This window comes from Sciurus vulgaris, assembly GCF_902686455.1.
Source record: "Sciurus vulgaris genome assembly, chromosome: Y".
Lineage (NCBI taxonomy): Eukaryota > Metazoa > Chordata > Mammalia > Rodentia > Sciuridae > Sciurus > Sciurus vulgaris.
This window is the reverse complement of record NC_136481.1, coordinates 3,524,438-3,550,103: the sequence shown is the minus strand read 5'-3', so window position 1 is coordinate 3,550,103 and position 25,666 is coordinate 3,524,438.

Sequence of the window (25,666 nt, the reverse complement as noted above, 5' to 3'; positions counted from 1 at the left end):
GTTATTATGTCTTTATTTTTTCTAATGTGTTCTAATTGGTTTCACACAGCAGTACAAATGTTGCATTTATTTCACATACATTGTATAAAGGAAAGATTGCAATAAAAGAGATAAAAGAAAAATATCTGAAAATAAATAAAGTCTATTAATTGACCACATTGCTTTTAACTCAAAGACTATGACTTAAGTTTTCTTTTCTTTGTATGTCAGCTAGGGAAAATTAGCACAATGCTGCAGTTGTAAAGTGTATGACATGTCCTCCCCTAAGCAGTGCATGGATCCTTCCCAGTCCACCTGGAGCTTACAGCTGCTGGTGATCTCTGGTGCCTGGTAGCACAATGATCCTGTCCTTCACTGCTTTGATACTTTCCAGGAGAGCTTTGCATTGTGTGAACTGTCCTGTTCCAGCTTGCTGTACACGTTTGTAAGCTTATTTACATATGCCTCAATGCTCTGCTCACTGACAGGTCCCTAAGTGGAGACAAACACAATCAATCAGTCATTGTGAGGCATCTATTGTTTTAAGCAAAACCAACTGCGCTTTTTTTTTTTTTTTTTATTACATTGCAGCATCTTTAAGCCATTTTACATATAAAACTGGAAACTTTAGAAAACTGATTCAAGGAATGTAAACAAAGAAGAAATTTAAAATATCCCTCCTCCTCCAAAGGTTTATCTATATTTATAAAAAATGTAAAATAAGTTTTTAGAATTTCTAAGTAGCTTTAGATTTTGGAAATAAGGGTGCTTTCTCACTTCTGTGGTTTTTTTGCAGTGTGAGAAGAAATGAATTATGTTCTGCATACTTCTGTATGAAAAAAGTGCCAGGTTTATTGGGAATGAAACGTTTTTATAGTTCTTGAGTTGGGGAGATATTGCAAAGCTCAGATTTTTAAGACATGAAATCTTACATTGGAAATATATTTCTGTGAGGATATTTTGTCTTCTAAATGTCATATTACATAATAAAACGAGCTTCAAATAAACCTTTATCTTTAAATGTCCTTCACCTTTAAGAATATCTTTGGCTTTTGTATAATTTAAACTAATGTATTGACCACCTTTCCATCAGGGAAACTGGGAGTAAGACCATGGTGAAATCACGAGATCTCTGTGACTGCTGACAGATCTCTTCACAGTGCAATCCTGCTAACTGGCAGCCCCTGAATAACTACACGGTGACCTTGCAACACTTGCAAAAGAGGAGAAAAGTTTTCGTCTTTGACTTACCACCAGTGGAGGCTGGATGTTGCCACAGCTTGAAGTGAGAATGTGACTCAGATCTTTCAGTTCCTTCAGACTTCCATCATTCCATCCTGTGAATTTGTTCCCTTCCTCCATCACCATGGAGCTGGTCTCCACAGATGTGACCTAAAATGGAAACGAAACAGGAACGCAAGAAGTAGAGTTTGGAGGTGAAGAGAAGGTCTGAGGAAGATGCATGGTTGTTTATAGAAATGTACATGCCACAACTCTGGGGCCCTAATTGCACCCCCATCATACTGCTCTAGATGTTGGAATAATAATAATTATGATGATACTTAAGAATGGTGTAATTATCAAATAATACTTAATGATACTAATAAACAATCATTACATAGTCACCAATAACTTATATGATAGTAACTATTACATAATAATGTAATTCAGTCTACATTTCTCCATAGATTGCAAATCCAGTGTCTGCACATGATTATATGTAAAATATTTCAAACTCAATTTGCCTCCAAGGAAATCTTTGCATTTTCTGCAAACATGCTTTACCTAGTCCTCTCCTTTCCAGCAGATGGGAATACAGTGATACTCCAACTTCAAGGTGCCCCCAGGATTCTCCTTCAAACTTTGAATCCATTGGGCACCTCCTTTAAAATCCACAGGATGGGACACCATCCACACCTACATGCTGCTGTCACCTCAGTGGCAATGGTTTTCTGATGGGGTGGCCCTAAATCTGCCTTAACCCTCATGTAGACCTTCTAGGTCCTTCCTCAACTTTGCCACCAGAACAAGTCTCTTCAAATGCAAGTCAGAATCTAAACAAAGAAAGACCATGATACCCCTCAGCTTGAAACCCTACAAGGGTTCTGTACTCAGAATAAAAACCAAAATCATCAAAATGGCCTAGGGATGCTCCATGTGAAGAACCCTGGGTCATCCCTGGTCCCGTGACCTGCCTCTGTACACCTCACTTACCTGCAAACACACACCCTCTTTACTATTTCTCATATCTCTTTGTGCCCTTGGCACTTTTGATATTTTTTTGATATTTTTCTGTCTGACACAGTCTCCTCCATGAATATTTGGCTAACTCCTTCATACCTCATCTTGCCCACCTTTCCTTCTTCCTGATTCTGGTTGTCCCAATTAATATTGAAATCCAGCTGCCCAAACCTTTCCTCCCTCCTTCTAGCAGAATTTGTCATGTATGATTTTTTTTTTGGTTACTTTCTGCCTTCCCTTTCTAAACTTCAAGATCCATGAGGGCAGAGGCCTGTGCAGTTTTTGTTATTGGCTCTCAAGTGAAACTTCCGTGATTTCTGAACCAAAGCATTCTGTGAACCTGACTGCCATCATGGGAGATTCTTGCAATCATCACAATGCATGAGGAAATTAGAGAGGCATTTCAGATGGATTATGATGGCTTTATGCTACTTGAGCTGAGAATACTGAGAGTCCATAACCATGGTGGCATAAAACCCTGCATTTCAGGCAAGGAGAGGGGAGGAGGGAAGGGGGGCGGACTGTCCAATCTCCAATGGGGCTCAATCATTTTTTTCTGACTTGTTGAAGTTGTTATCAGTATGGAGAAGTATGGAAACACTGTGAAGTATGGGCTGAAAACAGAATTCTGGGAATTACATGATAATATCAATTATAATCATTCTAACACTTATTATTAATGTTTAAAAAATCTTGGTCTGAACTTTTCACTTGGACAAATTCAATCAGGGGATGGGGCAGGCATTTTGAAGAATGAAAAATTGACAAACCACTTGGATTTCTGGATAAAGCATTTGTTCAGGAAAATCTGTTTCTAATAAACACTTGTACATGTAGAGATACTCTAGAAAAATAAAACAGGATGTTTCATTTTAATTTTGAATAAATATAAGGACACTGAAACCTCTTATCCTGATTTTTTTGAAGCACCACCTGCTCTGCAGGACTCTCTGACTGTAGCATTATCAACTGCTTGATTTGTTTTTGAAGGCTTTGATTCTACTATGGGAAAATTGTGTAACTTTGCCTAAAGCTACAGAATCTATGGTGCTCTTGGAAGAGCCACACATTCAGGACTTTACAATAATTGTATAGTCAAAAGAGGCTCAGTGTATTCCCTACAAGATGTAAGGGTATTTCCAGACTCAAGGCTTGGGAAGATTTGTGTTTTGCTTCACCAAAGATCATACTTTTATTTTAAAAATAATCAATTTGTTTTATTTTTACCTGAGTCTGAAGTTTCATCTTATGTGATTCACTTTTAAGGTGGGATTCATTGAGTTCCGTCAGTCCTTCATCCAAATGCCTAATGTGTTCATCATCTTCAACACCTATGAAGAGTTCAGACTTAATACACACTGAAACTAAGTAGGGGCAACTGTGACTCATATTAAATTTAACTTGCCATTTAATCACTGAATGTGAGGCTCTAGTTTGAGCATTTCCATCCAAACCTGCACAGGAAGGATTTTGAAAATGTGGTTAAGAGGAGCAGAAGCTACATTTCCTGTCACCTCTGAGGCATTACCACACCTTTCATATATAAAGATGCATGACTTTGGAGCAGTGCAAAGAGGCCTCAGTGATCACTGGCAGATTAAAGGACCTCAGGGTTAATGATGAGATAGATCTGATCTAAACTGCAGTGCCTGTGAGTTCCTGTCTATCTGGGATGCCAAGGCATGAATGATGCTGAGTGACTGACAGCTGTCGAACTGAGTAGGACCGCATCACCCAGGACTGGAGGCAGAGCTGGGGTGCTGCCAGGTGAGGAAGTCCAGGGACACACAGTAGGGTTCTCTGTATGGACTTGGTGAGAAGTTCATGTACTTTAGGGGAAAGAATAAGTAGTTGACCCATGTCCTGGGATATGAGCAACTTACTTAGCTTCTTTTGGCTTCCACTTATTCTTCCATAAAACAGGCGTGGTATCTATGTGCTGAGAATGAAGGCCATAATGTAAACCCCTGAATCAGAGCAGACTTACAATGGAGGGGTGTTACCGCCATCATTGGTTTTTATGTTGTTTGTCTGTCTCTATGTGGTGCTGGGAACTGAACCTGGGACCCTGCACATGCTGGGCAAGTACTCTACCACTGGGCTACACCCCAGCATTTGTATGTTTAATTTGAGATACAGTCTTGCTAAGGTACCCGGGCTGGATCCATCTTGTGATTCTCCTGCCTTAGCTTACATGTCCCTGGAAAGCTGCTGGAGTAACAGGTTTCATCAGCAGAACTGGCTCCCACCAGCGTTTTACAGCAACATGAACTGGAGAAGCTGGTAAAAGGTAGTTAATATCATGGATGCCACCAATAGTATTAAAGGCAATTTGGACCATGCAGAAGAGTGAGTTTAAAGCAGTGTTGATAACCAGGAGGGATAAATGTAAACATCTGCAGTTCAATTTAATGTGACTGATTTCATGTGAGCAGGATGTGTGCCTGGGGCTTAGTGTGATCGCTACTTTGGAAGATACTCTATAACTTACTGCTATGGCTTGCATGTGCCACTAAAAGTTCCTGTGTTGGAAACTTAAATTTCCAAAGTCATAGTTAATGATATTCAGAGGTGGGACCTCTGGTAGGTAATTAGGAACAGAAGTTATGAAAACGAGATTAGTGTCTTTATGTAAGAAGAGGAAAAGACCTGTTCTTCTTGCCCTGTGATGTCCTCTTCCATGTTATATTGCAGCATGAAAGTTTTTACCAGATATTATGGAGATGACAGAGACCTGCTCCTGAACTTCCCAGCCTCCAGAACTATGAAGCAAATAGACTTCTATAAATTTCACAGTCGTAAGGCATTTTGGGATAGCAACAGTAAATGGACTAAAATCCTTAATCCTTCACCTTAAAAGATGGAAGTTTCATATTCTCCACAATTGAGAAATTCCATCCCCGTTATGCACTCAAGACAGATGGGTGAACATATACAGCACAACACATGTAAAAGACATGCATAGCAGTACTGTTCACAAACTCTGACCTAGAAACAGGCTGTCTGTCCCCAAAAACAATGTGGAAGACTCTTCATGATACTATATGAGGAGAGAAATCAAACCCTGAAAGTTTACAAATAATGTGAAATAACAGGTGGCTATTTTGCAAGTCATTATTGTTTTATTCAGAGAACTACCTAAATAAAAACGATGCACGCACAGGCCAATTAAGAGAATATGTTCCAAAATGGGTCCCATTCTAGGCTCTGAGATTCAATTAAAAAATAAAAATAAAAACCAACCCAACAACTAAGATGTATGTATCTTACTATCTGAATCAATCTGAAAATAAGCCAATAGCCTAACACAGTTACTAAGAAAACCCAGAAAGCAGAGCAGGTAGCTCTGTGCAAAAGTTGCCTAGTAAGCATGACACCTTGGGTCTAAACCTCAGGACTGCAAAGCAAAAGAAAGACAAAACAAACAAAACAGACAGAGTTACCTGGGAGCAAACTATCCTATCCCAGGCACAGGATTACTACTGAATCCTGGACACAGGATTTCTTCTGTGCTGGCAGCCTGCATCTGAAGAATGTGCTTATTTTTTAGCACTGTCTTTAACTTTCTAGAAGAATTGTCCCTAAGTCAAGTGGTAGGTAAGAATAAGGAAGACAGAGTGAACTGTGTGGATTCTCAGTGAAATAGGTATTTGGGGTGCCACAAGCACTTGATGTTTTCTGATCTGAGCAAATAAAAACTTGTATTGTTGTATTTCTCTGACATGTTGTTTTTCCATTCTGTCTTTTTGCAATAAAATTCCCCTTCAGGACTGGTGTTTTCTAACACAACACCTGGGGGAACAGACAAAAAGCAGGCAGACATGTATAAAATAAGAATAACTCTGAAGGAAGTAGGTGAGATGGTCTGTGGACTCCCAGAGTAGACCCACTTGTTATGAGATTTGGAAGCTGAGGCAGGGGTGGGAATTAAAGAATGGAGCTGTGAGCTGAGCATCCCAGGTGGAGAAGTGGAATGAGCTGTTTCTCATAGAAGAAATCCTGTGTTTATGATTCAGTAGTAAACCTGTGCCTGGGATAGGATAGTTTGCTCCCAGGTAACTCTGTCTGCTTTGTTTGTTTTGTCTTGCTTTTGCTTTGCAGTCCTAAGGATTGGACCCAAGGTGTCATGCTTACTAGGGAGGAAGTGGGGAGGAAGGGGTGCTCTCAGCCTGCAAGAAGATGAACGTTATACAGGAGGAGCCTAAGTTATCCCAGGGGAAGGGGGACCAGGCGAGGGTTTTAAGGGGCTATGTGATCTGACTGACACTAAGAATGTCACTAGAGCTTTTGAGTAGAGAACAGACTAAGGAGGGACAGAGCAGAAGCCAGCAGGAGATCACTGCTTAAGTTCTGCCTGAGTCTAACATGGCTGTGCCCCATGGTCAGGGAAACAGGACAAAGATGGACTCAAGACATAATTTGTAGGTATCTGCAAAACTTGGGTTTGGGTGAGAGATGTCTGCCTGCTTGCTGGAGCGAGGATATTTTATGGCTGTCCTTGTGGTCAGATGGCTATGGAGAGTGTCCAGTGGGGAAATTCTTATTATTAAGTTCTGAGTGTGCACATGAATAGTCTTGAAGTGAGAGTTTATATTGTGTTTTACTGATGTCTGGTCATGATAATGACAACTACTATAATTTGGATTTTGGAAATCCTCTGAAAACTAATGTGTTAAAAGGCTTGATCCCCAGGGTGTTGCTACTGGGAGACTGTGAAACTTTATGAGGTAGGGCCTGTAGGAAGCCTCCAAGTTACTGGAGGTGTGCCTTCAAAGGGAATTGATTAAGGGACTCCAGTTCCTTTCTCTTTGTCTCCTTGATTCCTGGCCATCAGGTGCACAGATCTGTTCCACTACATGTCCCACCTCGATATATGCTGCCTTACCACAGGCCTAAAGCAAGAGGCCAGCTACTCAAGGGCTATCAGCTCTAAAACTATGAGTCAAAATAAACCTTTTCTTTTCATAAGTTATCTCAGGTACTTTGTTGCAATAATGGAAAGCTAACAACAATGAAGTCTCCTAACAAAGATGGCGACACTGGAAAGATGCACAGCAGTAAAAGATGTCTGGAGCTTATGGGGAAGGTATCATCATGGGTTGGGACATCAAAACTTAAAAAAAAAAAAAAAAACATATTTAGTTCCCCCAAATCTTCAGTTTTTCTTTCTGAGACTTTAGTTGCTGGTGGTCAACTCCAGTCTGAAATTATTAAAGGAAGATTCCAGAAATAATTCATAAGCTTTAAATTACTTTAGTATAATATTATAGTCACTCTTTTATTTGTTGCTGAACTTTTAGCATGTCTAATAAATTAAAGTTTATCACTGAAATGTACATATAGGAAAAAATAGTATAGATAGGGTTTGGTATTATTCTCAGTTTTAGGCATCCCCAGGGGTCTTGGGACACATCCCTTGCAGATAAAGGAGACACTATTGTAATGTTACCTTACTTACAGATATGTAACTTGTTTTTGAAATGCAAATAAAAATTGTGCACTAATATTCCTTTACAGGCAGAGGCAAATGTTAGACTAGCTAGGTACTGCTGCTAAGAAAACCTATTAACTTTCTCCTAAATATTTAATATGACAACTCAATGATCATGCTTTTCAAATAAAGCCCATCAATGGCAGAGCAAAAACTACTTTTTAACTCAATAATTCTAATTTTTCTTGATGGTAATCTGTGCCTAATTTGGGGAGTCAGCAATTATGTAAGTTATAATAACATTTTCTTTGTATCACATATACTTATTATGAGGGATGCGTATGCCTATATGTAGCAGATGCACACAATTTATAGGGGGAATTAAGTATTTATCTTTTCCTATTATACAAACAGCATAATTCAATCTTATTTCAAACAAATTCCATTATATTTCTTGATTGAACCTTTATTTTTATATTGATTTTATAGACTAAAATTTTGTCATTTTTTATTAAGGAAAAAAATGTGTTAATGTGAATTTTACCACTTCTGTAATTAAATGTGTGAGGAGATTTAATATCCACAGAGGAATCAGGAAAAGAGCTAGAAGGATCTATTTGGTGTAGACTATGTGCATAGGTCGACTCTCCTAATTTTTCCCTTTGTTCATGCACTCAAAGCACAAAAGGTTATTTCTTGTGCAAATGTCTAAATTTGATGATGGAGGATGACTAGTGGTCTTTACATAAAGTAGCGTGGCAACAATTATGGCATGGACAGAGAAGCAATGACACATTAATTCTTCTGAAATAAATGTGAGCTTTTTTTTGGCATAGGCCTTTCATTTGCAAACTGGCAATATTCTCTTAAAATATTATCTAACTCACTTAATAGCACGAATGACTTTTACCGAGATTAGCTTAACACTGTAGGCAAAAAGAAGCTCTGGGTTCAATCTCCATCGAAAGCACAAAGGAAAGGATCTAGCTCACTCTAATCATGTGCCAAAGACACCATCAAATAAAATCGGTTATGCTAAATAAATGCCTTGCCATCATCCACAGATGCCTTAGAAGGATCTTTGATGAAAAGCACTGAAGTCCTGAGACAATGCAGATTAGAAATCTTAGAAAAGCACTCAAGGACCAGAGAACAACAGGAAGACTCAAATTAGAACTCAGAGACTATATAGTGCAATTCTGATGAGTGACTGACACTAAGGAAATAGAGACAGAGATAGAGACGTTAAGTCAAAGGCATCCAGAATCACTATGAACATATTTTGAATAGATTAGAACAACATTAAGTGTTTAAATACCAACTCTAGAAATTGTGTTTCCTGAAAGTTGATAGGAGACACATCAGGAAAACACACACACACACACACACACACACACACACAGAACTAAGAGAGGCACCATCATTATGCACAGTGACAGTCACAACTTCAATGTGTGCCTGTTGATCCTCTGGATACCATTTCCTAACTTTCTCTGTTGTAGCATTATTTTAAAAAATAAAAGAGAGCCTGGGGATGTAGCTCAGGGGTAGACCCCTTGCTCAGCACATGTGAGGCACTGGGCTCCATCCTCAGCACAGGAAAGGATAAATTAATACGTAAAAAAAATGATGGAGAGACTAAGGAATTGTTGCTCAGATAGTTGGATTTGTCCCCAAATTCAACCTTTCTTTTCATATGTTAAAATTGTACTTCACATCCAGCACACACTTCCACATACAGAATCCTTTGGGGGCTACCATCTAGACCCCTGTGGAGGTGGTGACTTACCCCCAGTGACTTTGCGCTTGACGGCCATTAGTTCTTTAGGGACCTGACCCTTTATGATAGCTTGTGCACTGAGCAGATTTCCAGAGAAGCTGTGAAAACAGAATTCATACTAATGTGTGAAAGAAACATTATTTTTTATAAAAGTAAAGAGTTTTATTCATTGCCTATTACTGATGTTTTATTTACTTAAATCAATATTGTTTTTTACTAGTGATGTTTTGGCCTGCCCACTAATTATATCACAGCCCCAGTCTCTGTTATGAAGTAAACAATAAATATCTATTAAAGCAAAGGCAAAATGCCCTCAAGAGTGAATTTTTAAAAATTTTTCTTTTGGCAGTGCTGGGGATGGGTCCCGGGGCTTCTGGGAAACCAGGCAAGCACTCTACCTCTGAGATTCAAATCCAGCCCCAGAAAAAGTTGTGTTAATTTTAAATTTTCTTTACATTCAACTAGTCATTGCTGCTACATAAGCATGATTTAGTTCATTATGGTCTCTGCTGCACTGATAGCTACTTTTTTTTTCCATCAATAAGAAATTGTACATATAGATTACAGACAGCAGTTGTTTCTAACTAGTTAAAATTCCATAAACAAAAATGGAGAATCTAGTTCTTATCTGTACAGAAAGTGTGCTCTGATCTTTACAGGATGACTTAAATGAATAAAATCTTTTCCTATGGCAAATTCACTCCAGTTATGGGAAAGTTTCTGATTTTTCACTTTAACTGTTAAAATGATATTTTTTTCATTTTACAAGTCTCTACCCTGAAAGGAGAATAAAGGGAGCTGCAGCACATGTATTCAGATGCTGTCCTGGCCGAGGGGTGCTTTCTGTGGCAGTGTCTGCAATCCCCCCCACAGAAGAGTGGTACACTCTTCCCCTGTAGCATCATTGGTTTTATTTAAATTGCACTAATATGATGATGGCAACTTTGAACTAAGCCCATTTCCACTATTTATGATTAGACAATTCTGTTGTTCTAAGCAGCCAGTAATTCTTTTCCAGTTTTGTTGCATCATTGTGGGAAAAAAAATTTAGATCAAAATAAAAATAACCCTAACCAGTAATTTAAAATATTTTTCCTTTATAGCAATGTGGTTACAATTCATCTATAAAACAATCATTTTCAACCTGAAGTCTGCAACAATGTGAAAAGTAGAAGAAAATGTTCCTGGAACAAAGCCCTTCATGAATGTGATTCATTGTATTTTAAAGAATAGTAAATTAAAACAGACATTATCACCTCATGTACATATATGCCTGCATAACCAATGTGATCCTACAATATGTAGAATCAGAAAAATGAAAGACAACACTCCATGTAGGGATGATCAAAATGTGTACATGAATTCTACTGTCATGTGTAACCAATTTGAACAAATAAATAATAGCATTCTAAATTAAATTCTATGAAATATAAAAAATATCAATACATGAAAACACATTAATGAATAGGGTCATTAATATCATGTACAAAATAAAGGTTATGTGGTTTGTCAAATTTGATAAAAGACAAACTATTTTACAGGGGAAAATAAAATAATAAGAGACACAAACTAAACTTGGAACCATGAATTTCCATTCTGGAAGCTTCTCACTGTCAACCACGACCAAGATATGCTTTTTTATTATTTCTTTTTCTGGAGAGTTGTGTAGAAGTTTGTCTTGTTTTACTGCTGAATGTTGTGTTCGCAAAAACTGATCATTAGGAGATAACTTAGTTGGCAGAGTGCTTCCTTTATAAGCACAAGGCCCTGGGTTCAATCACTAGCACCACAAAGAAAAAATAAATAAATAAATAACTGATCATAAAAGGGATGAATAGCAGACTAGAGGGAGGCTGCGTTCCTTATCACTCCATAACTCCGATATCAAGCAGAGGATATCTGTTTCTCAATTGCTCACTGTCAGGCCTCGATCATCCGCCATTTGCCTGCCTCTCACCTGTCCATCGCCTGCCTTACACCTATCCACCACCCAATGCATGAGGTTCACCTCCTGATCATCTGACAACAGTCAGCAAACTGATCACCGACCACCAGTGGAGCACCAGCTGCTTGCTGTCGCCTGGAAGCTCACTGTTACAGTACCTACAGGTTTGATTAAACGTGGCTGCCGCCATTGTGAGACAACAGCCAGCCACTGTAGGACCCCTAGCCGGACTGAGTGAGCCCCATCTCCAGGTTCCCTCAGCCTGACCGATCACTCCCTGCCTCTGGGGCTCTCACATTGACTACTCCCTGCCGCCAGGAACCACAGACCAACTCACTGCGCCCTATCACTGGGACCCCATACTGACTGACTGCATTAGGCCTCCAGGATCCCACAACCACACCAAACACAACGGACTTCCAGGACCCCTACTGGACCAACTGCATCCCGTTTCCAGGACCTCCAGGTGACCACGTCCACAACTGAGCTGCAGCTCCCCATTTACCAACACATTTCGAAGCCACAGCGGCCATCTAGGATAATCCTGGAAGCCGTAGCTCCTATCTTTGAGTGGAGCAAATACCATCCTGCCACGCCTGCTGGAGGCTTGAAGCTCATTGACAGGTACCTCTCATGCATCAGGCTACTGAACACTGGGAGGTTTCATTACTATATGACTGTTACACAGTAGATTTTCTTTTTTCTCCTTTTTAAAAAATTTAAGTTTTTATTTCTTTACTTTTCTTGCTCTCTTTTCCTTTGGTTTACCTGGTCCCTCAGAGTCTCTTTCTCCCTTTTTTGCATGCTAACATCTGATTTCTTTTGATTACACTCTCACACTTTTTATTTTCTAGAACTTCTGTATATTCTTTTCTTATCCCATTAACAGCCACATAAATCCCTCTGCATCCTCTTTGTCCTCTATTAGAAACTGCAGACCTTATTACGAAACTGTTTGTTTTACCAAAGATAATATTTGAACATATTCTGTTTATTATGACAATTTTGTTATTGTCCCCACAAAGGCTATTTGGTCTAGGATTGCATAGTGTCTGATTTGGACACTGCTAATATTGATCTCCCCTTACAGAAAGAGTTTTAGAAACCTATAGGGCCACTATAAGCCTATAGGGGGAAATCTGCAATACCCCAGATCTGCACTGCTAGAGGGGAAGGTACATGAACAACATGAAAAAACAAGGGAAGAAAATGATCCAAACTAATCTAGATTCTATAGTAATAGAATCCCATGACAGTATGTTAGAAGAAAAGTCAGAAAAGGACTTCAGTTTATACATGACTAAGATGATTCGGGAAGCAAAGGATGAGATAAGAGAGCAAATGCAGGCAATGAATGATAATACCAGTAAGCTGAAAGAGCACCTGCAGGAAGCAAAAGATCATTTCAAGAAAGAGTTAGAGATTCTCAAAAAAAAAAAAAAAACAAAAAAAAAAAAAAACAGAAATCCTTGAAATGAGGGAAACAGAAAACCAAATAAAAAACTCAATGGAGAGCATCACCAAAAAACTAGACCACTGGGAAGACAGAACCTCAGACAATGAAGACAAAATATTTAATCTTGAAAATAAAGTTGCCCAAACAGAGAAGATGGTAAGAAATCAAGAACAGAATCTCCAAGAACTATGGGGCATCATGAAAAGACCAAATTTAAGAATTACTGGGATTGTGGAAGGCACAGAGATACAAACCAAACGAATAAAACCTATTCAATGAAATAATATCAGAAAATTTCCCAAACCTGAAGAATGAAATGGAAAATCAAATACAAGAGGCTTACAGAACACCAAATGCACAAAATCACAACAGATCCACACCAAGGCACATTATAATGAAAATGCCCAACATTCAAAATAAAGATAGGATTTTGAAGGCGGCGAGAGAAAAGCATCAGATTACATATAAGGGGAGACCAATAAGGATAGCAGCAGACTTCTCAACCCAGACTCTACAAGCTAGAAGGGCCTGGAACAACATATTTCAAGCTCTGAAAAAACATGGTTGCCAACCAAGCATCCTATACCCAGCAAAACTAACCTTCAGATTTGAAGACAAAATAAAATCCTTCCATGATAAACAAAAGTTAAAAGAATTTATAAATAGAAAGCCTGCACTACAGCATGTTCTCAACAAAATATTCCATGAGGAGGAAATGAAAAACAACAATGTAGGTCAGCAAAGAGAGGAACTACCTTAGAGAAAAACCACTGAAAGGAGAAACCAAGCCAACTTAAAAACCAAAAATAAGCCAAATGACAGGGAATACAAATCATTTCTCAATAATAACCCTGAACGTTAATGGCCTAAACTCATCAGTCAAAAGCCATAGACTGGCAGAATGGATTAAAAAGAAAGACCCAACAATATGCTGCTTGCAAGAGACTCATCTCATAGAAAAAGACATCCACTGACTAAAGGTGAAAGGATGGGAAAAAACCTACCATGCACAGAGACTCAGTAAAAAAGCGGGGGTTTCCATCCTTATATCAGATAAAGTGGACTTCAAGCCAAAGTTAGTCAGAAGGAATAAAGAAGGACATTTCATACTTCTTAAGGGAAGCATAAATCAGGAATACATAATGATAGTAAATATTTATGTCCCAAAGAATGGTGCACCCCTGTACATCAAACAAATCCTTCTCAATTTCAAGAATCACATAGACCACAACACAAATTTCTGGATGACTTTAACGCACTGCCGTCACTACTACATAGATCTTCCAAACAAAATCCAACCAAAGAAACCATAGAACTAAATAACACAATTAATAACTTAGATTCAATAGACATACATAGAAGATTCCATCCATCATCGAGTGGATTCACTCTCTTCTCAGCAGCACATGGAACCTTCTCGAAAATAGATCATATGTTATGCCAGAAAGCAGCCCTTAGGAAATGCAAAAAAAAATGCCTTGTGTTCTATCAAATCGTAATGATGAAAGTAGAAATCAATGACAAAATAAAAAACAGAAATTACTCCAATACCTGGAGACTAAATAATGTGCTATTGAATGAAACATGGATAACAGAAAACATCAGGGAGAAAATAAAATAAAATTTTAAAAAAAATTTAAAATTTTAATAAAATTTAATTTTATTAAAGATAAAAAAAATTCTTAGAGGTCAATGAGAACGACGATAGAACATATCAAAATCTCTGGGACACTCTGAAAGCGGTACTAAGAGGAAAATTCATTGCATGGAGCACATTCCAGAAGAGAACGAAAAGACAACAACTAAATGACCTAACATTACAGCTCAAAGCCCTAGAAAAAAGAAGAAAAGAATAACAGCAAAAGTAGTAGAAGACAGGAAATAATTAAAATCAGAGCTGAAATCAATGAAATTGAAACAAAAGAAACAATTCAAAAAATTGACAAAAGTTGGTTCTTTGAGAAAATTATCAAAATAGACAAACCCTTAGCCACACTATCAAAGAGAAGGAGAGAGAAGACTCAAATTACTAAAATACATGATGCAAAAGGAAATATCATGACAGACACCACTGAGATACAGAACATAATGAGAAGATACTTTGAAAATCTGTATTTCAAAAAAATAGAAACTACCGAAGATATTGACAAATTTCTAGAGACACATGCTCCTCCCAAACTGAACAAGGAGGACATACACAATTTAAACAGATCAATATCAAGCAATGAAACAGAAGAAGCCATTATAAATCTACCATCCAAGAAAAGCCCAGGAGCAGACGGATTCTCAGCAGAGTTCTACAGGACCTTCAAAGAAGAACTCATTCCAATACTTCTCAAAGTATTCCAGGAAATAGAAAAAGAGGGTACGCTACCGAACTCATTCTATGAAGCTAATATCACCCTCATACCACTCCAGGCAAAGACACATCAAGGAAAGAAAATTTTAGTCCAATATCCTTGATGAATGTACATGCAAAGATCCTTAAAAAAATATTGGCAAACCGTATCCAAAAACATATTAAGAAAATTGTGTACCACGATCAAGTGGGGTTCATCCCTGGAATGCAAGGATGGTTCAACATTTGTAAATCAATAAATGTAACCCATAATGTCAATAGACTTAAGGATAAGAATCATACGGTTATTTCAATCGACACAGAAAAAGCAATTGACAAAATACAACACCCCTTCATGTTCAAAACACTAGAAAAAATAGGGATAGTAGGAACATACCTGAACATTGTAAAGGCTATTTATACTAAGCCCATGACAAAATCATTCTTAATGGAGAAAAACTGAACCATTCCCTTTAAAAACATGAACAAATCAGGGATGTCCTCTTTCACCACTTCTATTCAATATTGTTCTCAAAACTCTAGCAGAGCAATTAGACAGACTAAAGGAATTAAATAGGAAAAGATGAAGTTAAGCTGTCATTATGTGTGGATGACATGATTCTATATTTAGAGGATCCAAAAACCTCCTCCAGAAAACTTTTAGACCTCATCAATGAATTCAGCAAAATAACAGGTTTTAAAATCAATATGCATTAATCTAAATCATATTTACATGCAAGTGATGAAACAGCTGAAAGGGAAATGAGGAAAACATCTCCATTTGCAACAGACTCAAAAAAAATAAAATACTTGGGAATCAATCTAACCAAAGAAGTAAAAGATCTCTACAATAGAAACTACAAAACACTGAAGAAAGAAATTAAGGAAGACCTTAGAAGATGGAAAGATCTCCCATGTTTTTGGATAGGCAGAATTAATATTGTCAAAATGGCCACACTACCAAAAGTGCTATACAGATTCAATGCAATTCCAATTAAAATCCCAATGATGTACCTTACAGAAATAGAGCAAGCAATCATGAAATTCATCTGGAAGAATAAGAAACCCAGAATAGTTAAAGCAATCCTTAGCAGAAAGAATGAAGCAGGGGGTATCACAATATCAGAACTTCAACTATACTACAAAGCTATAGTAACAAGAACAGCATGGTATTGGCACCAAAATAGACAGGTAGATTAATGGTACAGAATAGAGGACTTGGACACAAACCCAAATAAGTACAATTTTCTAATACTAGACAAAGGTGCCAAAAATATGCAATGGAGAAAAGATAGCCTCTTCAACAAATGGTGCTGGGGAAACTGGAAATCCATATGCAACAGAATGAAACTAAACCCCTATCTCTCACATTGCAAAAAAAATCAACTCACAATGGATGAAGGACCTTCAAATCAGACCAGAGTGTCTTCATCTTATAGAAGAAAAAGTAGGTCCAAATCTTCACCTTGTTGGCTTAGGATCAGATGTCCTTAACAGGACTCCCATAGCAGAAGAAATAAAAGCAAGAATCAATACCTGGGATAGATTCAAACTAAGAAGCTTTCTCTCAGCAAAGGAAACTATCAGCAATGCGAAGAGAGAGCCTATAGAGTGGCAGAATATTTTTGCCACTCGTACTTCAGATAGAGCACTAGTTTCCAGAATATATAAAGAACTCAAAAAATTCTACACCAAGAATACAAATAACCCAATCAACAAATGGGCTAAGAATATGAACAGACACTTCATAGAAGATCTACAAGCAATCAACAAACATATGAAAAAATGTTCACCATCTTTAGTAATAAGAGAAATGCAAATCAAAACTACACTAAGATTCCATCTCACCCCAATAAGAATGGCGATTATCAAGAATACAAGGAACAATAGATGTTGGAGAGGATGTGGGGGAAAAGGTACACTCATACATTGCTGGTGGGGCTGCAAATTAGTGCAGCCACTCTGGAAAGCAGTGTGGAGATTCCTCAGAAAACTTGGAATGGAACCACTGTTTTACCCAGCTATTCCACTCCTCAGCCCCAAAGGACTTCAAATCAGCATTCTACAGAGATACAGCCACATCAATGTTCATAGCTGCTCAATTCACAACAGCCAGACTGTGGAACCAACCTAGATGCCCTTCAATTGATGAATGGATAAAGAAACTGTGGTATGTTTATACAATGGAATATTACTCAGTTATAAAGAATAACAAAATTATGGCATTTCAGGCCAATGGATGAAATTGGAGAATATCATGCTAAGTGAGATAAGCCAATTTCAAACATCCAAAAGAGGAATGATCTCACTGATAAGCAGATGATGACACATAATGGGGGGTGGGATTGGGGCAAGAATGGAGGAAGGAGGGACTGTATAGAGGGAAAAGAGAGGTGGGAGGGGTGGGGGGGAAGGAAAAAATAATGGAATGATTCAAACATTATTACTCTGCGTAAATGTATGAATATGCAAACGGTATGCTGTTACTCCATGTACAAACAGAAACAACATGTATCCCATTTGTTTACAATAAAAATAAATTTAAAAAAAGAATAATTAAGAAAAAATAAAAATAAAAGGGATGAATATTTAGTTGGCAGACTGTATATTTAGACGTGCTTGTTGTATTTGTGCCAGGCTAGCTCAGGTGCAGGTAAGGATGTGGAGTAAAGAGCTCCAGACTCCAGGAGCTGGGTAGAAGCAGGCTTGTGGTGAGCAGCCTGCAAACTTGTTTATTGCAGTAACAGCTATATATTTTACAGTCTTTTTGCCCAATTGCAATGTGCCATGGAGAATCAGATCACCAGGTTCCTATACACTGGGTAACACTAGGTCAATTTGGGGCATTTGTTTACTTTCCTAGGTGGCCAGAGCAAAATGCTCCTCTCCGCAGGTTTTCCTGATAGTGGAGAATGTGTGAAGGTTTTCCTTTACACACTTGAGACATTCACTGCTGCCAGTCAAGAACTAGGATTTCTCCCAACAGCTTGTAGTAAGTTTCCTTGTAACATAATAGATAATAACATGTCCTCTGAGGCCCTCTATCATTCTTTCTGAAGGATAATTTTTGTTTAGATACTTTGTAATAAATTTCCTGGGTGATACAATGTTGTAAAAATGTTGATGAAGTGTCCATCCATAATCACATGGCTTAGAATTGGAGCATACATTATGAAAGTGAGGTTTTGGTTTAATAAACACTACATAATAATTTATTCTGTATCTTCCAATGCATTAAAAAATAAAAATTGTGTAGGAATAATGTTTTAGAAGTTCTTTCTCCTTTAGAAGATAAAGTCTGGCAGGTCTGTGGTACAGACTTCCAGGTTTGGAGCTCCTTAATAAACAGAAAGGGAAAAAAATGTGCTTACAGGACTTTGACCAAATCTGAAACCCTCTTAAGAAATACCAAATGATGTAAGCAAGATCTTCATCTACTTCTTAGAGCCAAATGGACAGGGACACACTTAATGGCACACTTGATTTGTGACAGCTGCTCTGACCACACAGTAATGATACAAACTCAGAATGAAACAAGATGAACTACAGTGGACGTTAGTCTGCATTTGAAGGATATAAAAACAGAACAGAAAAAACCCCAATCCTACAATAATTCACATTTTCTCAGTAAGCAGGTTTCACTGACAACCTGGAAACAAGTCCCTCCTGAAGTCTTCATTTTCTGAAGACATTTCATTTGATACACTTCCTAAAAACTGAATGGAGTCAAGATGCTCCAACTTTGCTGGGTTTGTACACTGTTTAAAAACAAAGCTTCTGAGATTCCTTGACTTCACTGTGTTTTAAATCAGCACTGGACACAGTGGCTCCCAAGACTAGAATGGGGACTCATCACTCACAGATTGGAGAAATATGTCATAAATCTTCTCACTCTTTTCCTTTATGTAGAAAGCAAACCCAAAAGCTGGACTAGATTGCACTTGTTCAACAAAAGGCTCAGATGAAACAGAACACTCGGTGATAGAAGACTTAAGTCATTGTCAAACTATGAAAGGGTTTTCTAAATCTTCCCTCATCCTGCTGTGCACTTGGCAGTTGTTAAGTCATTTTTCTTTCACATCTTCCTTGCAACAAAATAACTACCATTTTGGGTGGAAATCTGAGCCAATGCATGAGAGGAAGGGAATGCTACAAATACATAAAGTGAGAGTTTACAATCACATAACCTAACAGTAGATATCAACACCAGGAACTGAAGTGAACCATTAACAGTCTGAACAGACTTCCAGGTTTGGAGCTCCTTAATGAACAGAAATGGGGAAAAAAATGTGCTTACAGGGCTTTGACCAAATCTGAAACCCTCTTAAGAAATACCAAACAATGTAAACAAGATCTTCATCTACTTCTTAGAGCCAAATGGACAGGGACACACTTAATGGAACACTTGATGTGTGACAGCTCCCCTGACCACACAATAATGATCCAAACTCAGAATGAAACAAGATGAACTACAGTGCTATCTTAAAATATCTTAAAATAGCAGCATACGTGATATTTTATAATACAAAAACAAGTGCATAGTTTCTAGGGCACTCACTGTAGTGAATTTTCAGAACCATGTAAAGTAACTTTTAGACTAGTCAAATATCTATCTAGCATGATAATGTTATAACATCTAAAGGAGAGTAATTAATGACTTTAGAAGGGGTTGCACCTCCTCCCCCAAGCACCCCAGATGACAACCAATTACACTAAGAACAGAACAGAAAGGCAGGAAACAAAAGTTACCTTCTGTGGGTAACAGAATCAGTATTTTCATGGCCCAGTCCTTTGCAGCCCAGGAAGGGCCAAGGGGATAGCTCTTGCTTGCTCAGTTTCCAGGAGAGAGGGGCCTCCTTGAGAGGACTCTCCCTCTGCCTCTTGGCACCCAGGGGACAGCCAGAAGCCATGTGGTGTGCTGCGTGTTTACCTGATATGTGACCTTGACCATCACAACCCATTACAGGACATCTAGAGAGACAAAAGACACACAATACCAGCTGGGAGAAGGAAGAAATGGTTCCACACCATCCTCAAGGAAATTCATGAAACCCATACCTGCATAAAGGTCACCCCTGGTAGCAAGCATTGTATTAGTAGGGATAGTTAACAAGTTCAGACCTAAACATTTTTTACGCATTATCTCTTCTAATTTTTGCTGCAAACCCACAGGATAGATCCCATTTTGATCCCATTTTGTAGGCAGAAAAAAGAGGCTTACAGAATTCAGTTGACTTCTCACCTATTCTATAAGAAGTGGAGCCACATTCAAGCCTGTGCTTTCCAGTGCTAGAGTCAATCATGTAAGCACTGAGTTGTTTTCTAAACAAAGACCAAAAGTTCCTGCTTTGATTGATGGTACATAGCACATTGCTCCTAACACTGGGATTTTGATTTGCAAATGTTTAAATACAGTAGTTAGAAATGCTGTGGAGAAAACAATTTAAATGACTATAACTAGGCCTGATAGTACATTTCGTAGAGAAGGAAATTCAACAGACTCAATTTCACCTTAAGAAAAACTGAACTCTCAGGAGAAAATGTGGCTGTATGTCATTCTGGAAAACTTCTATATTGCTGTTTTCCTTTAGAAAAACTGCAATTTCTTTGGCATTCAATTCTGAATGGGAAAAGGTACTCAAACCCCTCCAAACAATATGACTCTTGCTTCAGTACTCAGCTGGTATTAAGCAGGGTGCCTTTCCTCCAAGGGACTCAGCAGAAGTTCACCTGTGTCCCAACCAAGGCTCCTCCAGGAGGCCAACCAGAAACAACTGACCCCAATTATGCTTCTGTAGCACTTACATAAGTTCAGAGTCTTCTTTTTCTTCCTTGGTAGTGGGCATTTTGATTCCCCTTTTTCTTGCTTGAGGATAGCCACACAAGCTAAAATACATTATTAAAATTAACAACACAAAAACCAGTGGTCTCACTCAGTCCTACTGCACACCAATGCTCCCGCCTCAGAAAGGGATCAGTCCTACCTCCAGTGGGACACGTAGTTTCTCATTGCATGTTTGGACCCATCGCAGACTGGGGTCAGACACCTGGAAAACACAGGACAGGGTCCCCAGGTTAGTGGGGAGAGAGATTGCAGCACATTCAAATATAACTGAACAGAAACAGCTGCTCTGGGTGGGATTCTTTCTGCTTAAATATAATCGGCTTTTGATAAGAATTTATTTTTAAAGAAAAATTTAAGAGGTCACGACTGAATACTGCTGGGTACACGATGGCATTAACTGTTAGTTACTGTAAACTGTTTCTCTTTTTTAAAACTTGTATTGAAAAGAACTTAAATGGGAGCCCACAACTTAGGGATGGGCTTCTATCTATACCATGCAAAGTTCTTATCTTTCATGTAAGAAGAACAGCTTTCCAGAGTGATTTTGTCAATGATTTATTTTTTCTGCCATGATAACCCTTTTTTTCCACATGAACAACAGTGGTACATGTGAATTCTATAGACTTAAGAGAATTAATATTATCACTAGAGAACTTGAATAACGTGCATCTGGTCCATCCTGTGTCATGATCCACATTCATGATTATTAAAAATCAATCATTAATTAAGGAGACAAGTGAAAGCAGGAAGAGAATTCATTTCTACTTGAAATTGTGATCAGGGATAAGTTTCAAAATACACTAGAATAAATATTTTCATCTTTATATTGATCTTTACAAAATATCCACTAAAAATGAAAACAGAGAGACCATGACAAAATAATTGTTTTTTCTAAACATTCTTGTACAGATTCTCTTCATATTTCATTCCATATTTATGCTCCCTATGGTTCAGATCTCCACCCAAACAAGTGTTCCATTTGAGAAAAAGCAAAAATCTAAAGAAAACTATGAATACTATCTTTTTAAAAGTTGTATCCCAATAAACTTTCATGAAATGTCAATTTCCAATCTTGAGCCACAAAATAGCGAATACTTTTTTATATTCCAATGAAATTTTTAAAAATCAACACTGACACAAGTTATCGACCACTTAAAGAGATAATATGTATTCTCTATTATAAACAAGGTTTGCATGCTTAACTTTTTCTATTATCATGTTTAGTAAAATACTGCCTTATTAGCATAGTGAAATTATTAAAACGCTTGCACCAAATAACTTTTTGAGGAGATTCTCCTTAAGTAAACAAGAGGTTACTGAAATAGCTTGTATGAAAAAATCACTGGCAATATTTATTAGATACCTCCATAAAATGTAAATACTGAGTAGCACAATAGGACCTCTCAGTTTGCATGCTTTCAATGTATTAGCAACATATTTTTTAAAAAAAATAATGTTTAGAGAGAATATTTAGGAGAACTTTTAGCTATAATTAAGAAGTGCCAAATGTAGAAGAGATTATGATATTCTAGTGCATCTTACTTTTCAATCTGTTATGAATCTCTGAACATTTTTCTAGTGTAGTCTAGAAATATGGAAGTCTATAAAATGATTTATAGAATCTGTTCTGACACAAGACTCTTCTTAAACACTTTGAAAATCAGAAATGTACATTTAATAGTTTTCTTTATATTTCTGATAATAAAACTTCAAATTTTATATGGTTCATTATCAAGAGTATGAGATATATTACAATTTTTATTATTACATATGTAATAAAACAAGATTTAAAAACAAATGAAAAATTTTGAATAAAGAAGATAACAATCAGAAGAATAAATTCAATAATTAAATATCAATACACAAGTTACTTTGAGATGTTAAAGACAATGTAGAAATCAGCCAAAAATATGTTCATCAATGAAAAATGAAAAGAGATGTTGTATGATTTTAAATGCCCAAGAGATAAAATTTTAGAATTTTCTTAAAATTAGAAGGTAAGTGCTTTGCCACATCATTTCAATTGTTTCTCGTGAACTCAGATTTGCTATTTTTCAAATGAAGGGCTTTAATCCAGTGAGATTCCCCCACTCTGGAATTCAGTGACATAATTATTACAAAGTCCTTCTCACTGAAACACCAAGTAGAGATGACTGAAAGTTTTAAACTAGGGCTCAAAAGGAAAGCAAGTCCTGTCAGTAAGAAGGTAAGCAGAAAGATTCAGCAAAGATGCACTCGTCATCTCTAAGACTCATGTCTGCCCAAGATTAAAGGTGCTGCTTCCACAGATCCATGCTGTTGCCTTCACTTACATTTAGACAGGTCCAAAGCTGGTCATGAACCCTAACACTTGTTCTGTAACCTAAACCAGAAAATGACTTTTTTTCCCCCCAAGAATCATGATTTCTAAATGTTATAATTTTATTCCTGAAAAAAATAAAATAAAACCAAAACCTAACTAAACCCCTCTGTACTTCCTGATCCAGATGATAACTTGCTAGAACATCTGTGAATGAGTAAATGCAATAGAGCAATATGAGGAGACCCTGCCTGTGCAGGGTGTGCTCAGGTACCTGTGGTAAGATGCAGAATTTCCTGTGACATGGCCATTCACATCACTTCCTGGTGCTGGAGAACTGGGTCAACCAAAAAACACATCATTAGAGACAAGTGCATTTCACAGCTTCTTTTACCAAGCAGCTTTTCCCCTCACGATAAGTTAATATTGTATAGGGTACATGCAGAAGCTAGTGAATTAAAGGTTTATACTGGCATTTATATAAGCATCAGTGCACTAAAAGAAAATGTAGCATGCTGGATTAATTTCTTAGTTATCTGTGTCCAACATCATATTCAATTATCTGATTTGAATGATGTAGGAAAAATACTGGCACAAATTATGAAAGAGTCCCAGAAAGGAATTTTTATGAGTTTTTAAAACCAGGCAACCTAGTAACTTCATAAACATTTCAGAAGCCACTAATAGCAAAAGAAGAAAATCTGTCACTGAAATGTAAGTGGATATTTTAGATGGGGACATTTCTGACAGTACAGAAACAGTTCAGCTGGCAAAGCTCATGAGCTACATCACCCAAAGTTGTACTGCAATAAAGAAAATCCCTAATTCAAGACAAGACCAAGAACAGACTGTCAGGACATCTGCAAAGATGCTCCACTCTGATCTGAACCCCTGTACTTCACTTTAATTCATATCGTCCTGGGATTTTTATGTCTGTTTTAAAAATAATGCAAGAAGTTAGTTATCCTTAGAAATTTTCCTTTCATAATTAGTAGGTTCCTTGGATTTTCAGTTATTTAATTACCTCTGAAAGTCACTTGTTTGGAGTAAGCAGATTAAGCCCAGTCTGCTTAGCACTATTTTTGGCAGTGTTAAGAATCAGAAGAAAAAATCAATTACATCATCCATACATCCAGTTTTCTCTCACATCCTGCTCAGTGTGAGGTCTTACCTATATATTCTGAATACAGCATCTAACCTTTTGAAGACAAATTTTGGGACAGATGAACAACATTCCAATACTTTCTTAATCATCATTTCCTAAGTGTTTTTCCCTGAGGTGGTATTTTCCAATAATTTTTAGGTTATCTAAAGAAACTACAAGCATTAGAACTCTCAAAGGAGACATCTAACTTTCAGAGCTTGATCCAAGTTGAGTAAACCAACTCTCCCCTCTTCCTGGATAGGATATTAGAGATATTAGAAAGTGAAAATATATATAAAGAAGTAAAGGGAAATTTAACAGGGGTTGATGTGTGTGTGTGTGTGTGTGTGTGTGTGTGTGCACACACACACTAGTGCCCTTCATCCCATCCATTAAATGCAGACAATTCTCTTCTGCACATTTTCCCTCTCAATAGTGGGAAGATGAGAGGTTGCTTCAGTTGCTCACTGTACACTGTGGAATGCATGCCACCTTGTGTTCCACAGCAGCACTGCATTTATTTTATTTTAAATTTTATTTTTTCAATTACATTAACATTTCCAAAAAGGCAGAGTCGCACTGATTTTTAGACGAATTAACTAAATAGTACCGATGAAATACAGTAATAAAATGAACTTAATTAACATAATTTTTGTAAAAAATGTTTGATGGTATATAAATGTAAAAAATAAAGAAATAATTAGAGGCAACATTGTAGTGGGAAATATTTCTGTTCAGGATTCTGATAACGAGATTTAGTTCCAAATCTGTGGTGAAAATTCTACATAAAAACATGCCAATACCCATTAGGTGATATATTCTGGGAAGATCTGTACATGAAAATATCAAAATTAAAGGCAGAAAACTATTTAATTCCCTTAGTAAGCAGCACTCATACCCTACACAAATTCAAGGAGAGTTGACAAAATAAAAAATTCTAAAGTATATTTAATGTTAGGAACAAAGTTAAACATGATAAGGTAGGGTGACAGAACTGTAAGTAGCAAGACTTTCCTAAAATATACTAACATTTATATACATATGTGTTTGTGTGTGTGTACATGTGTGCGCATGCATGATATACATTAAAATTCTCATCCTTCCTATAAAATGTGTCCTGTATGGTCTCAGAGAGCTAATTTCTTAAGAATTCATGAATATGCTCAAAAATTTGTTCAAACCTTCTTCAAAATCTTTGGGAGGCTTCC